Source organism: Mesoplodon mirus (genome assembly GCF_964341445.2).
Source record: "Mesoplodon mirus genome assembly, chromosome: 12".
In the NCBI taxonomy this organism is placed as follows: domain Eukaryota; kingdom Metazoa; phylum Chordata; class Mammalia; order Artiodactyla; family Ziphiidae; genus Mesoplodon; species Mesoplodon mirus.
Window position 1 is genome coordinate 19,664,200 of NC_138988.1, and position 14,957 is coordinate 19,679,156.

Below are 14,957 nucleotides of genomic sequence, written 5' to 3' on the forward strand. Positions count from 1 at the left end.
GTTTCCATGCCATGTGGAAGACCTCCCCCGCCCCCTTGCATCCTTCGGGCTCCCATGAGCAGCCGCCGCAGCAGCAGCTCTGGGGTTTGGTGAGCTGCAATCTGTTCAGGAGATAAATCATGTGCTTGGCCCGACACTCCTACTCTCCTCTTTAATTTGTCTTACACAAGGAAAATTATAATTAAATCATTCAGGGTAAACCCTTGAGTGAAGAGAAGGGGAAAAAAAAAAAAACACTTTGGTAAAGATTGCCAGTAGAAACCCACTTCCCCGTTGTGCAGGGTAGAGACATGTATCAATATTCAGCGCTGTCAGGGGAGGAGCGGCCCGTGTGATTGGCGAGGCAGCTGCCAACGCTCACATCAAGGCTTGTTAAGATCCTGTCCCCGTGCAGTCACGGACCTTCTGCGTCATTAGAATTCGGCACTGGCGCTGTGCTTCGTGCTTTGATTTCCTCCCGAGAATTTAATAATGTTTATTGTGCTGATTTTATATATATTTTATATATATATATATATATTATATATATGTATATTATATATACGTATAATATGTATGTATTCATTGGCGCGATAAACCTACCTCTGTTGTCGGGGCCTGAGAGAAGCGTGGTGGCAATGAAGTTGAACAGGCAGGAGCTAAAGAGAGCTACAGAGGGAAGCAGGCACATTCATACCTCTTACTGACATTTAATTCCACAGGACCAGGGCGTCATGACTTCTTTGGTAAATAGACAAATCTCCGACCCGGGATACCTGTAAACACGAAGATAGCTATCTCGTTTCCGTAACTTGTCTGACTGTCTCGCTTTAGGAAATTCCAAGTTTTGGTGTGGGTAAACAAAATCAACGGCGTGCAAATGAAACATTTATTAAAATGCTAAATTTAGTAAAGCCCTTTGAGCTTCTTGGATCAAAGCAGCTATGTAAATACAAATAGCAATTGCTACTTAAGTAATTGCCTGAATTAAAATTCTATCAGTATATCATGGTGCACTAGGGAAAGGGCAGGGAACTCTCATTGAATCCATTTTTTTTCTCTGTGCCAAGCAGCTGGCTAAACTCTTACCTTTGGGAGGGATGTCTCATTTTAGCCACGTGACTGCTGGGAAACAGCAGGGTTTATTATACCCATTTTACAGGTGAGGAAGTTGAACCATCAAGATTAAATAAGTGACCTGGGGTCACAGAACTCGTTAGTGGCATAGCCGAGATTGAAATTCAAGTCCCTCTTTTACTTCATAAAACAGCACTTAGAGGTTTCATTCAGTATAGAATTGAATACTTAATTATGATAAATCAAAATCAGTGCTCCTAAAAGAAATTTTGAAAATCAATTCAACAAAACGTGTATTGACTTAAAATCCTAGAGTTCCCTCTGTTAAGGTGGATACAGATAGGTTCCTAGGCGTCTCGCGAAGGGAGGGTGGGTGGAGAGGATTTGCAGAATATAAATCATTTACGGTCTGAAACGGCACATAAAGAACAAAAATGGACCCCATGCAGGATTTGCACACAGGCAGATGCAAAACAAGCCTCTCCCTCCTTTCAGTGTATCCTGACTTTCCTTCCTGCCTTATAAATCTTGCGTTTCCTCGTTGAACACATCATCTGGTCTCTATTCTGTTTCAGCTGTCCTTCTGTAGTCCATGTCAGAGATAGTCCTTTTTTCTGATCCTCCCCAGCTTTTTGCTTTTAGTTCAACCACCATTAGTAGATGTTTTATAACTTGAATGTGTCTCAGATGCATAGCTCTTCTAAATATTTGTTCCAAGGTTTTCCTTAAGCATTTGGTGAAAGGTTTCTTTAAACTCTGGAGAGATCCCAGGTTGTGCGGCCTCTTCTTTCTTTGAGGCTGTCATATTCTCAGAATCAGGTGACCCACATTGGGCATCTCTTTCTCTCTCTCTGAGGCCTAACCTGCCTCCTGTCCCTGCAAGGTACCTTCCTTTTCCTTCTCATCTGTTGACACAGCCCTGTGTATTCCAATTGCTTGCGATTTCCATACTTCCCAGCTGGCAGCTGCCTTCAAATAACCCCTGAAGGTTTTTGCTTGGCTCGTGGACTTTCAGACAGTCTCACTTGATTCACAGTCTCTGTTTTTGATTTGTGGCCTCTTGACATATTGCCGTGGATTTGACTATATAACAGTAACATTTGTGTTGACCAGCCCTTCTGTTTTCAAAAGGCAAGGGACTCTGAGTCGTGGACATGCTTGGTGTTTCTTTTCCTTTCTTTCTTTCTTTCTTTCTTTTTTTTTTTTTTTTAACTAAATCCTCTGTTGATGAATAAATATTGGTGCTCTTGGTTTCCTCGCTAACATTCTAGAAGCTTGGTTTCAGAACTCTTCTGGTTACACAAGCATTTAGCTTTTGCATATTTTCATATTCATATTTAGGGGGCCTCTGGAGCCAGAAATTTAAGTAGTAAGCTCTAGGTCCTGTGACTCTGAACAGGTCTTCCTCATTTCAACCTTTTTTTTTTTTTTTTTGTATTTTGAAAATCAGATCATTTCTTTTGTGTTTCTTTTGATTTGAAGCACTTGAGCAAACTAGGGACCCCAAATCTTCCCTCCCCATTAGATTCTTTTGGAGAACCTGCAGTCACGTTGTCCCAAATTGTCCTCAGAATTCTCACTGCTACTTCTTACCCATATAGGTTGAGGCATTTGATCTATTACACAGGTCAGCAAATTATGGCCTACCGGCCAAGCCCGGCCCGCTTCTTATTTTGTAAATAAAGTTTTATTGGAACACAGTGAGGCTTATTCATTTACACAAAGACTATGGCTGCTTTCACACTACAATGGCTGGCTTGCACACCATTGTAAAGCAATTGTACTCCAATAAAGATGTTTAAAAAAAAAACAAAAAACAATGGCTGGCTTGAGTAGTCACAGCAGAAAGCATATAGCCCACCAAGAGTAAAACATTTACCATCTGGCCATTTACAGAAAAAGCTGGCCGACTCCAATGTTAACCATCAGACCAGTGTTTCCCAGATTGCCTGATGATAATGTCACAGGAATTTGTTAAAATATACTACTTCCTAGGCCTCTCCCGTGAAGATTTGGATGCCACTGGTCTGAGATGGGGTGTGGGAATTTCTGTTTGTCATGCCTACCCTAGATTCTTGCCCCTCAAAGGCTGTAGGTCAGCAACTTCAGCGTCACGTGGGAGCTCGTTAGAAATGCAGAATCTCAGGTCCCACCGTGGATCTACTGAATCAGGGTCTGCATTTTAACCCAGTCCCCGGGGCCTTGACGTGCCCATTCAAGCTTGAGAAGCACTGCAGGTTAGCATGCTCAGTTGACCTGGGTTTGGGCACTGCTGGAAAGAACGGAGTTTTCCCCCCACATTTCGATGATGCTCCCAGACATGTTCAGTCCACAGAACCAGTGGTTTGCGATTCCGGTGTGAGCCAACAGGTACAGGTACTGCTACTGCTGGAAGGAATCAGGAGCTGGCATATGATGGGGATGATCGGGCAGCTAACTTTTATTGAACTATTACTTTGTGCCAGTCACAATGCATAAAGGACTCGACAGAAGCGTTAATACTGATTTTCCCATTGTATCCTCACGACAACCCTGTGGGGTCCTGTCCTCTTCGTACAGGTAGTGTTGGGCCCAGAGGAAATTTATAACTTGCCTGAGCCAACCAGCTAGTTAGGGACCAGGCAGGGACTGGAACCAGCGTGTCCCCGAGCCTGAAGTCCTTGCAGTGGCTGCCACATTCTGCTGGTTCCCAGATGGGAACCACTCTGCTCATCAGAACCACCTGGACTCCACCCCAGACTCTGGGTTACAGCCTCCAGGCGATAAAGCTTGGGGATCAGAACCAGACCGTAACCTTCCAAGATTGGGCCATAATTAGGGAGAAGCCCCACGCGTTTCCCTGCGGTCCGTCCTTCTCCCGCGCCGCATCTTTTTGCAAAGAGGGAAGGCAGGGTGCTGCATACAGGTGACGAGAAGTGGAGACTATAGAAAGCAGGCGGGGCATGTCCTGTCAGGTGTTGTAGGGACAAGAAAGAGACAAGGGTGCAGCCAATTGCAGAGGCCTACACTCAGGTGCTGCTTTCTGCTCCAAAGCAGACCCTTGGCAGCGTCAGCTGTCCAATGTCTATCTGCAAGGGAAGTCGCCTGTTGAGGGCAAAACTGTCCCTGCTTATGTCGGAAAGACGCTCCTGGGGACATATCAACATTTCATGCCCCAAAGTGCTACTGGGTGTTTGGCGATCATCACGTTTAGAAGAGCTGTGATCATTTCCTGTTTCTGCTTGAAACCATTTGCTTCTGGGTTTTAGACGTAGAAGGAAAGGTTCTCTTAGGGTGGTGTGCCATGGTGCCGTGTCACCTCCCGTCATTCCACACATTCAGGGAGGGCAGAGGGAGAACACCTTGAAAATACCTGCCACATCCTGGGGGATCAATTTATGGATTTTCTTGACTGTTCGCTTCATGGGGTGATGAAAAGAAAAACTCAACTGTTATTCTCAAACAGCTGTTATGTCTTATCTCAATAAAATGCCTTTTACCATAACACAGCATCATTAGACCCTATAAATCTTTTTTCTATTTATTGTGTTTAAATGATAAATACTTTCCAATAAAATGACATCATGGGTCTGGAGAGTCACATTTGTTTTACAAGTTTCTCTTAAATTCGGTTGATTTTCATTTCTTTTCTCCCCTGGGATACTGCCTAATATGAATCTCAACCATGGGCCATTTCATGTCCAATGTGCCAGATTTCTCATGAAAAATCAGCTTTGAACCCCCATTTTCTTTCCTTATGGAGGTTAGTCATTCTTTTCTGATGAGTTGCTCTTGCTGATAGGGTTTTTCCCACCCTCTCCCTTGGTTGGCACCCAGGTATTTCATAGGTGCTCGCACTTTTGTGGAAACACCTAATATACATTAGCTTTCTTAGCGTTTATTCCATACCAAGGGTGAAAAAGAAAGCATATGACAGAAGAACGGTGAGGACCCATCTTTTGGCAGCTCTGATGGCATAGCCCACTGTGTACTGGGTTTTGCCCTTTTACCTGTAAAAGAGTCTGATTGACATGTACACTTTACCCCTTGGATTAACTGAATAGAAATTTTTCTTTGGTGGCTCTGGATCCATCCTAAAGTGGAAAGGGAGACCAAGGGTCAACGGAACGCTGTGTGACTTGGAAAACTCCTAGTGGCCTTCTCGCTTAAATGACAACTAGGAGTCCCGTGTTTTTCAGCCAGCGATGGGGCCCAGTGAGGAGGAACCTATCCAAGAGGCTGAAATGGAAGGCACGTCCTTTTTCAAGATTTACCAAGATGCCATTTTGCACCAGGGCCACCTGGCAGCCTGGCTCTGCGGCTCTTTCCAAGGGAGGCACCACTGTGCAGACCTGCTCACTCGGGTGATACAAGTGAGTGGCCACAAGTGTACGGCCGTCCTCACTTTCTTTATTCCACCCCCCTTTGTGATCAGTCAAGGCCTAAGTATATTACAAAGCATATTCTCCTCATTAAAACAATAGTGGAAGCTCACAAAGGGAAATTGTTAATATGTGTTCCAGCTTGTCATTTCTGCCTGTGTGAATAAAGCAGATAACCGTTCCTCTGGGAAACTATTTCGGGAATTGAGCAACAGATACGCTAGCCAGAGAATTCTCCTAACTGTAATTTTCCTTTTTGTGTGTACTCAGAAATAACATCCTGCTGGGCTCCTCCGTGCCTCTGCACAGACAGAGCACAATTGCCACAGCCCAGGTGGTGTGACTACGGGACAGTCCCCTGGGCACATGTCGCCAGGACTTGTACAGCTTGTTCAGTGTCTTGGTCCATATGGCAGCGTGTCCCATTCACAGAAAGGCGCCGGGGCTGTGCCTGGTGGGTACCGTGGTCAATGTAGTGTGAAGAGAAGCCCTCCACTCACAGCGGCCTCTGTGGTGCAGTTTGTTTAATGGCAGATCTGAGTTGTCGCGTACACGCGCGCACACACGTGCGCACACACGCGCACACACACGCGCACACACATGCTCAACTAAGAAATTCCAGAACAGTCTTGCTGGTTTCCTTCCCACTCAACGCCCCCTCCTTTTATTTTTTAGAAGCCAGTGGTTAACCCAGCAGGTATAATTCAGGTCCATGAAACATACCTGGTTCATAGAAAGTCATTTACATATACACACACACCTTTCTGGGTGGTTGTTCGTGAATTAACTCGATTTAAGTATGACATGCCTGTCCTAGAATTTGTCTATAAACTCTGCAGCTTTTGTTTCTCTCTCTCTCTCTCTTTTTTTTTTTTTTTTTTTTGTATCTTCAGTTGTGAGAACTTATTTTCATTGTACAGTTTGGGTTGCTGGGCTAGTGGTTTTAGTTTTTACATCTTAAAAAAGGGAAAGGGAAAAGGAAAAGCAAATCATTACCAGCCTTAGAAATCTGAGAGTAAGACATTCTTTGGAGAGCTAGAACTGAAAAGGGAGAATCTAGAAAACAGAGATTTCCCCGTGAAGAAGGTGAAAAACAGGAACATTGTAAAAGGCACTTTGGAAATTTTACCAGAAGGCAAAGCCTTCTCCATTTATATACCCAAATGTTGTTCTGCTTTTGTGTAACTATTTGTATTCTCGTTTGGTAAACAAACAGACCCCATAGCAACTGTAGCTGATGGTATTTATACTACCTGTAAGACTTCCCTAAACAAATAGGCACACTTTTATGACCTTCAGATTTCATTCCTTTTATAGTCTTCAAGGAAATCAGTCGAATGGCAAGTTGATCTTCCTTTCCTTTCCTTTCCTTTCTCTTTCTCTTTTTTTTTCTCTTTCTCTCTTTCTTTTTTTTTTCCTTTTTTTTAAAAAAATATGTTGAGGTCTGTCTTTGAAGGATCTGTTCTGTGTGTGTATTTTACATCCTGGCTGTGAATGTTGAGTTTGAAGGTGTATTATGGCAAAAAGAAAGAGAAACCTAAAGTGTTTGTGTAAATGATGTGGTATTTGCTTTCAAGAGGGGCTATTTTAGTCATCTGGTGGAATTTCAGGTTACACATCCAAGAGGCTAAAAAACTCCACTGAAATGATTACTTATAGACCTTCAAATTGGACAGGCATCTCTGGCTTCGTGTCTCCTTTTTATATCTGAAATATTGATGGAAACATTCTAGTATACATGAGCCCCTATATTCAACTTACATTTTTCCGTATGAGTCATATTTACGACAAGAACAAGATGTCTCCGTGTTAAAGATCAGTGTGAGAAATAAATGGCAGCTTACTTTAATTAGAAAAAAAAAAATGACACCAAGAGCTGGAATAATCCAGTAGTGTTTGAATAAATTAGAGGATTGTACAGGCAGAAGTAAAAGAAACTTAACAAGGATAAATGGGGAAGTTGTCCAGAGTTCAACAAAAAAAGCCTGCCTTTGCAGACAGAAGTCACCAGACAGTACTGAGGCAGATCCGCTTATTCTGCAAAACTTCACTAACCCCGTCCCAGGTGACCTAGGCTTTGAGGGATAGAACCGTGAGCTTGACCAAGTCTGACCTCATGGAGCTGATGTTGCAGTGGAAGAGAAATAGAACAAACAAATAACCACGTAATAAAAAGACAGAATTAAGATCTGAAGAAAAAAAAAAAGTGAAGCAGGAAGAGCGGGGCTAAGGTCACTGTTTGGATAAATGGGTTTTTGGCAAAGCCTCTCTGAGGAAGTGACCCTTGAACAGACATGAAGAAGTCAGGGAAGAGCTCTCCAGGCAGAGGGCACAGCAGAAGCAGAAGACATTGAGGCATGTTTTGCTAGATCATGGCTCTTACCTCAATTAGTGCAGGGGCGGCTTTGTTGTTTAGTGGTTAGGAGTGTGGACTCAAACCGGATGGCCTGCATTCCAGGGCAGGCGGCCCACTCCACGTACTTAGTCTTGGTGTGCCTCAGTGCGCCCTCTGTGAAATGGGTATGTTACCAAGCCTGGCCTCATAGATGAAATGAGTTTGTACACATTTTAGTCTCTGGCACATAGGCAGTGCTCCGTGAATATTAAATGATTATTGATGATTTAATTAATTAACTATTAATGACTCTTGTTTATTGTTAAAGTCATTTATTCGTTCAAGCCACCTTTATTAAGCATTTACATACTAATAACTCTACAGATTCTGGGAATTAAAAGATGGCTCGAACGTAGGTCTTTCCCTTAAGGAGCTCACAGTCTAGAGAGACAAACACAGAGGCAGACACTTGCCAACACAGTGTAAATAATGCAGTGATGGGCTTCCCTGGTGGCACAGTGGTTGAGAGTCCGCCTGCCGATGCAGGGGACACGGGTTCGTGCCCCGGTCCGGGAAGATCCCACGTGCCGCGGAGCGGCCGGGCCCGTGAGCCATGGCCGCTGAGCCTGCACGTCCGGAGCCTGTGCTTCGCAACGGGAGAGGCCACGACAGGGAGAGGCCCACGTACCGCCAAAAAAAAAAATGCAGTGATATGAAGATAGGCAAAATGTGATGGAGTGTATAGTTTGTTAAACGTGAGCACTGGTGGAATATTGTCACGTCTATATTTCCACACACACCCCCACGTTCGCATCAGGTGAGATTTTTGGATGCAGTGGACTCCAGGAAGGAAAGGTTCCATGTCCCTTGTCAATTGCTGCATCGCAGTCATCTAGCACAGCCAGCCTGGCATGTGGTTGGTGCTGCATTTCACTGCAGAGACCGCGTGTTCAGAATATAGTGAATTTATGAGATGTTAAGGCTCAGGAACTCGTTAATAGTAGTAGCTACCCGTTGGCCACGGATGCTGTGGAAGTACCTGGTTAGTCTTTGTTGATATTGATACTTATGTGCTCCAAACAGGTGGGAAAATGTGGATTTCTGGTTACATTGATTCTCAGTCTTTAGCTTGCATCAGAATCATCTGGAGGACTGGCTAAACTACAGATTGCTGGACCCTAGTCTTACTGTTTCTGATTCAGTAAGTTGGGGTGAGGCCTAAGAATCTGCATCCCTGACAAGTTCCCAGCGACCGAACTCTGCGAACCACTGCTGTGGGACCTCCCAGCGGCGGTCCTGACTCCATGGCGTTCTTCCCCTTCTCCGATTCAAAGTGACAGAGGAGGGATCTTGATAACTATCATTCACTAGTCTTTAGGACAGTCTGGGTCCAGTGCCAAGACTCAACATTTCAAAGAGAACAATTCTTGAGACCGTGACCCAATGTGAACTATTTCATGGAACAAAATTCATTTAAAAAAATTCCTGATGTTGGCCTTTAAATCATTTGTTAAGTACTCTGGGTCTTTCTAAATTTTTTTTTTTTATGTCTGAAATTGCTTTTTGTGCTTTAGTCACCTGCCTTCTCTCATCCTATTCCTTTTAGCATTGAGCTTCTATTGCTACTCAAAGGCCCAGATCAAATATTACAGAATTTTATGTTCCAGCCGTCTGTTCAATTCTCTCTTTTTCCCCTCAACTGGGGAATTGAGCAGAACTCTTCTGGAGAGGATGAGAACTTAGTCACAGTCTATACCAATGACCTCCAAGTGTGTTTGATTAGTCACCCCATGAATATTAAAACTTTTGAGTATGCACCCCTACTAAAGATACTTTTAATCAGTTATATACATGCTTAATATAGTACCTGTAGTATAAAAATTAAAGAGTAAGCAGGTGAGAAATGTATACACATAGGTACACAAGTATCTACTCATACAAAAGTTCTAATATTATCTTAACACATGCATACAGAAGTGGTAATATTATCCTAGCACCCTCCCGAGGATCTTCTTACAGATCCCAGTTTATAGACTCTGATCTAGGAACCCAACACGATGCTTAAGCACAAAGTAGGTGTTTCGTAAAACATGCGGAGAGACTTCCCTGGCGGTCCAGTGGTTAAGACTCCGTGCTTCCACTGCAGGTGGTACGGGTTCGATCCCTGGTCGGGGACCTAACATCACACGTGCTGCGTGGCATGGCCAGAAAAAAAGCCCCCCAGTAACCAAAACAAACCAACAAACCAAAAATGCTGAACCAAAGGCAGAGAAGAGTTTAATCCAGTGACCATTAATGAAGCATCTTGTACTGCTGAGGCATAAAAGGAATGACATAAAGTAGGAGGTAATTCTTAGGAAACATAAATGCAAGTGCCTCATGGTTTTGAGCCACTTTATTTCTCTAAGTCCCCTGTCCCTTCACCTCCTGCTTCCTCGTGTGGCCCTCACACTTCTGTTATGTGATTCTTCTGGTTCTGGAGTACGCTTGTGCGGACTTCCACAGAGTGTCAGGGGCAGGGATTAAATGAGAAGAATTCGTGTTGGAACTTTCATTTACGCTCTTTGGTTTTCCGGGTCTTGTGGTTTCCTCTAACATACGGACAAGGTTCCACACAGACCTTGTGACTCACCAGTGCAAACACTCACATGGACGTAATGCGCATGCCTGCCTAATGGTGTTAATATCTTTTGGATTAGTGGTCCCTGTGTCTGTATTGACACAGTTGCTCACAGCCCCTCTTTGGAAAGCATTCTGTTTTCTTAACAAGATCCCAGTGTTAATGCTGCCAGTGGGAAACTCTCACTTATAACCTCAGCATAGCGATCGCCCTTCTGGGTGTCAGAAACAAAAGCTGGACCTCTACCTTTTCTTGTCCTTTTCCTTTATGTATCCCTTCACTCGTCACCATGCAAACAGGCATTCGGCCTTTGTCATCACCCGCTCTGGGTTGGTGATGGGTCAGAACACACCGACCAGCCCGCAGGCACTCCCCCTCTCCTTCTCTGCCCCGTTGTCTTGCTGTGCCACAGGCTTCTGAGAATCAAGATTGCGTGTTTTGCCCAGTGTATCTGAAGAGGGAGGTAGAGCCAGATGGGAGGGGATGGTGAAGAGAGTAACTGCCAGACTGATGACCTGTCATCATGGCCCCCAACCTCAAGTTCTTACCATTGGTAAAGCAGCTGATTGAACGTCGATAGTCTACACATAGGATGCTCCCTGGTCCTAAAGGATAGGGTGTGGTCCTCGAAGCATCCGACACACTGCCCTGTGCTCTTGTGGCTTTTGTGGGTCTTTGTCCCATCAGTCAAGGATAATTCTGAGGCTCTTCCTTCCCTATTGAAAATTCAAATTAAAGAGACGTACCACTGGGTCACTGTCGACTCAGGAAGTAAACCCAGTCACAGACTGCCTCTCCTTGAGGACTCCTTCACGCGCTTTTGTTTTCTGAAAGTTTAGTCATGTGAATGTGTGCCCCACTGTCATGAGGTTTGCCGTATCTGCTTAGATGACTATTGTAATTTATATTATTTTCTTTAAATCGGGTCATTTTTAATTTAAGTAAAATAAGCCTCATCCTTAGACGTGATATCTGTGAAACCAGAAGTTGGAGATGCTAGATATATTTTCGGCTAATACAAATTAAAGTAAATCCGCCGGTTTGTAGAAATATGCATTCTTGTTCTTCCTGACATTGTGTGGGCCACCGTTGAGTCCGTGTATATCACCTATCGGGATATTTTGGTAGGATTTCCCTCTCTTTACTGAGGAGGGGCCTTGACTGCATATGGTACTCTGCCAAGTGGATGCCAAGTGGATTGAAACTCTGCTTTCATGATACACCCTGGTTTCCTAGAAAAGCCCAAGAGCATCACTCCCCTGCTAAAAAAGTTAATTCAAGATCCTATTTATTCACACATACATCCTCTCCTCCCAGGTTCAGGGATGCCATGAAGGCTTAGAGGATACCCACGGCAGCCCTAGAGTCTGGGACCTGTGAAGCTTTGAGTTGTTGTCAAACCCAGATTCAACAGTTTACTCCGGGGTACTACTGATCAGTAGAGTACCTGGCAGACACTATTCACTGGCCAAGTCACTCAGTAGATCCGTGCTAACGTGAAACTGGTGTTTGCTGAATAGAAACAGGAGATGATGGCCTCTTCCCGGTGCTAACTTCCTTTAGTCTTACCTGTTTCATTAAATTTAAAAAAAAAAATAAGACTTGCATATAATTCCTAAATAACTTCGGGCCAGTGAGAGTTTTTATGAGTTTGTACCTATTGCTTGGTGAGGTTGCCCAGTGTCTCCGCTTTCCATATTTATCCATCCCCAGTTTGCTTTTCACCCCACAGTTAATAGAGAAGACAGCTCACGTGTGTTTCTGTAAGTACGCTCACTTTTAGGTCAGATCCAGAACAGGGAGCTCTCAAGCTCCTTAGTGCTCCAGGGTCCAAGAGCATCAGCGTTATCCAGGAGGGTGCTACACATGCGTAGTCTTGGGTCCCACCCTAGAACTGCTGGATTAGAATCTGCATGTTAAAAAGATCTCCAGGTGATTTACAGCTAAAAGAGAATTTGAGAAGCATTAGTCTTTGATTAGCAATGGAAAAAGACAGAGTGAGCATCCTTACCTATAGATCCAGTTTTAATCCTTTTATCCCACGCAGCAGTCTTTGAGTCATTCTCTTGCCATCTTCAACGTTTGCCATACCTGCATATACATATTACAAGTTTTTACTTTTTCTTGAAACTGATTAACTTAAACAGGGTTTATAAAAAGCTACCCCTGAGAAGTCACAGATCTGACGTATTAGTCAAAATTGTTTTCCAGTCTACATGAGCGTGAATCCATAACTATGAAAGTGAGGGTATTTGTATGTCACTCAAAGTCACCCAGCTCACCACATTAGTTGCCCATGCCCTAATGGGGTCCATTGTAGAAAGGTGACGCTGTATTTCTTTCAGGATAATTTGTATTTCCAGGAAAAAAAAAAAAACGGACGTAAATAGTTAATAGCTTGTATTTCAGATGTGAAGTTACTTAAGGTAGCCCTCACATCTCAAGGCACAATATTGAGAGCAGATAATAACAATAATCTCCATCGTTTAAAAGCACAAATCTGGCACTTAACAGACTAATTCACAGTCACTCCAATTGCAAGTTTTCCTCATGAATATCATATCACAAGGGAATGTGAAATCCTCTAATTAAACATGATTTGAAAAGCAGCAGAAAATTGAGATGATGAATGTTCTGGGGAAGGAGAGTCAAGGATTCACTGCGTGGGAGAGGGAAAGAGAGAAGCATGTGTGTGCATCTCCCAGTTTGCAGAGAACTCCATCTTTCCTTGCTCTAGAGTAGGCCCTTTAATGGGCTTCAGTAAAACACCCATCTCTTTGCGGTGAGATTATAGAGCTGATTGCCAACTTGCTTTTGGAAACCTGATTAATAAACACCTAAGGTGGAGTATTTCTGAAATGAGCTCAGATTAAGGCAGCGTGCTGGAAATGTAAGGCCGAAGTCATGTCCCAACTCTTCAGTATAAAAGAAGCAGCCCATTTGCTTCTTGAAGTGTTTTCAGTGAAAGTTAAAGGAGAAAGGTCATTTCCACAAAGGCACCAGGAAAAAAGATACAGTGTTTGAGTCACCCTTTCCCCTGTTCCCATGTATCATTTGCACTTTCCAAGGCAGGTGTAGGACCTTTCCCCCCAGGTGCTACCGTATAACACATGAAGAAACTTGACCTGTCCTTTTATTTACTGCAAGAGACTGGGATTTGACTCCTGGCTGGTTTTGAGGAAGGTATACTCTAGTATGAGAAATATTCAAATAATAAACTCTAAGATGGAAAATTGTGCTCGATAGATAAGTAATCATCTCTTCTGCTATTGTGAATCTACATTGTTCTTTTTTATATGGTCATCTGTGATCAAGTTCCAAAGCCAGCTCAACTAGTTTGGTTTCGTTCAAGTAGACTTATTGTACATATCAGAAATACTTGATATCAATTCGTTCTTGAAAATTTAGTGTAAAAGCATCTGAAGTCTGATGATATTTTATTTTCAGTTATCACTTCATCACTCGAAATCAAATTCAGGCTCCCATATTCCAACCTAAGAAATTTGGTATGTTACTTAAAATCTTACTGAGAGTAGGTTGTGGTAGCAAAGTAGAAGTCAGGGAAATGTGATAAGAACTAAGAAGTAAAGAGAAAAGAGAAAGAAGGAAAGTAGGATCGCTTTTGTGTAAGTTGTCGTTAAAGAATTAAAGCAAAAGAAAGAAAAAGCTTTAAAACAGCAGTGGCTTCCGCTGACGTGTGCTCTTGTTATGATCACAGTTTAGTGGAAAGTACTTTTTATTAATAGACAGCCCTGGAACTGTGTTTGAAGAGAACACCTTTCTGGAAACCTGAGGTATCTGGAGTAGTTTCATGTTTTGGCTAGGAATGAGCAGCTCCTGGTCACCAAAGTCATAGGCTGTGATGGATCTGAGCGGGGAAGTTTCCATGGCTGACAGTGTTATGGGGTGGGCACAAAGAAGCGTGTGCGCATGGACATGAGACCAAAGAATTGGAAAGCAGACAGACAGACAAGGAGAGACTTGAGCCAGAGACAGGCACAGATGTGGTCTGCCAGAGAACTGGTGTTCATCATTAGTATCCTGGCTGCCTGCCTCAGGGTCAGCATTGCACTAACATTGGCTGGATGGATGAAAAGCCAACATGGTGGGAAAGAGGCAGGTGGCCAGTGGGCAAAGGGGATTAGTTGTGCTTTTTGGTGTCTGTATCTGCAGGGGGCGGGCAAGGGTTTAGAAGAAGAGAGCTTCCTGCCCCCCAGCAGAGGTAAGGGCGTGGATCTCATTCATTCTTTTAACCCATCCTCATTAAGCACCTACTCATTCATCTTGTCAATAACAAGGTATGTCATTTGTGCCACACCCTCTTTCATCTGCATAACTGGTAGAAGTTTGGTGGAGGCGTTCCCAACTCGGAGAAGCAGCACAGGTCATCATGTGTGACCCCCTTTGGTTTTCCGATGAGGAATTGGAGGGCAGGGCAGTTACATGACTTGCAGGGTTCCTGGTTTTCAGCGCATCTATAATGTGGAATGGGGTTTTCATTCACCTGGCACCCACCCCTCCCCATGGAGAAATATTACTGACCTTCAATAAAAGGTTACGTTACATTCCATTTATTTGTTAGGCA

The 14,957-nt window shown here is 43.6% G+C and overlaps 1 protein-coding gene across 10 annotated transcripts in view; it reads left to right on the forward strand.

Annotated features, from left to right (window-relative positions):
• FOXP1 (forkhead box P1) overlaps nucleotides 1-14,957 on the forward strand; it is a 595,227-nt gene that overhangs the window by 515,786 nt on the left and 64,484 nt on the right. The gene's annotated exons all lie outside the window — the stretch shown is intronic.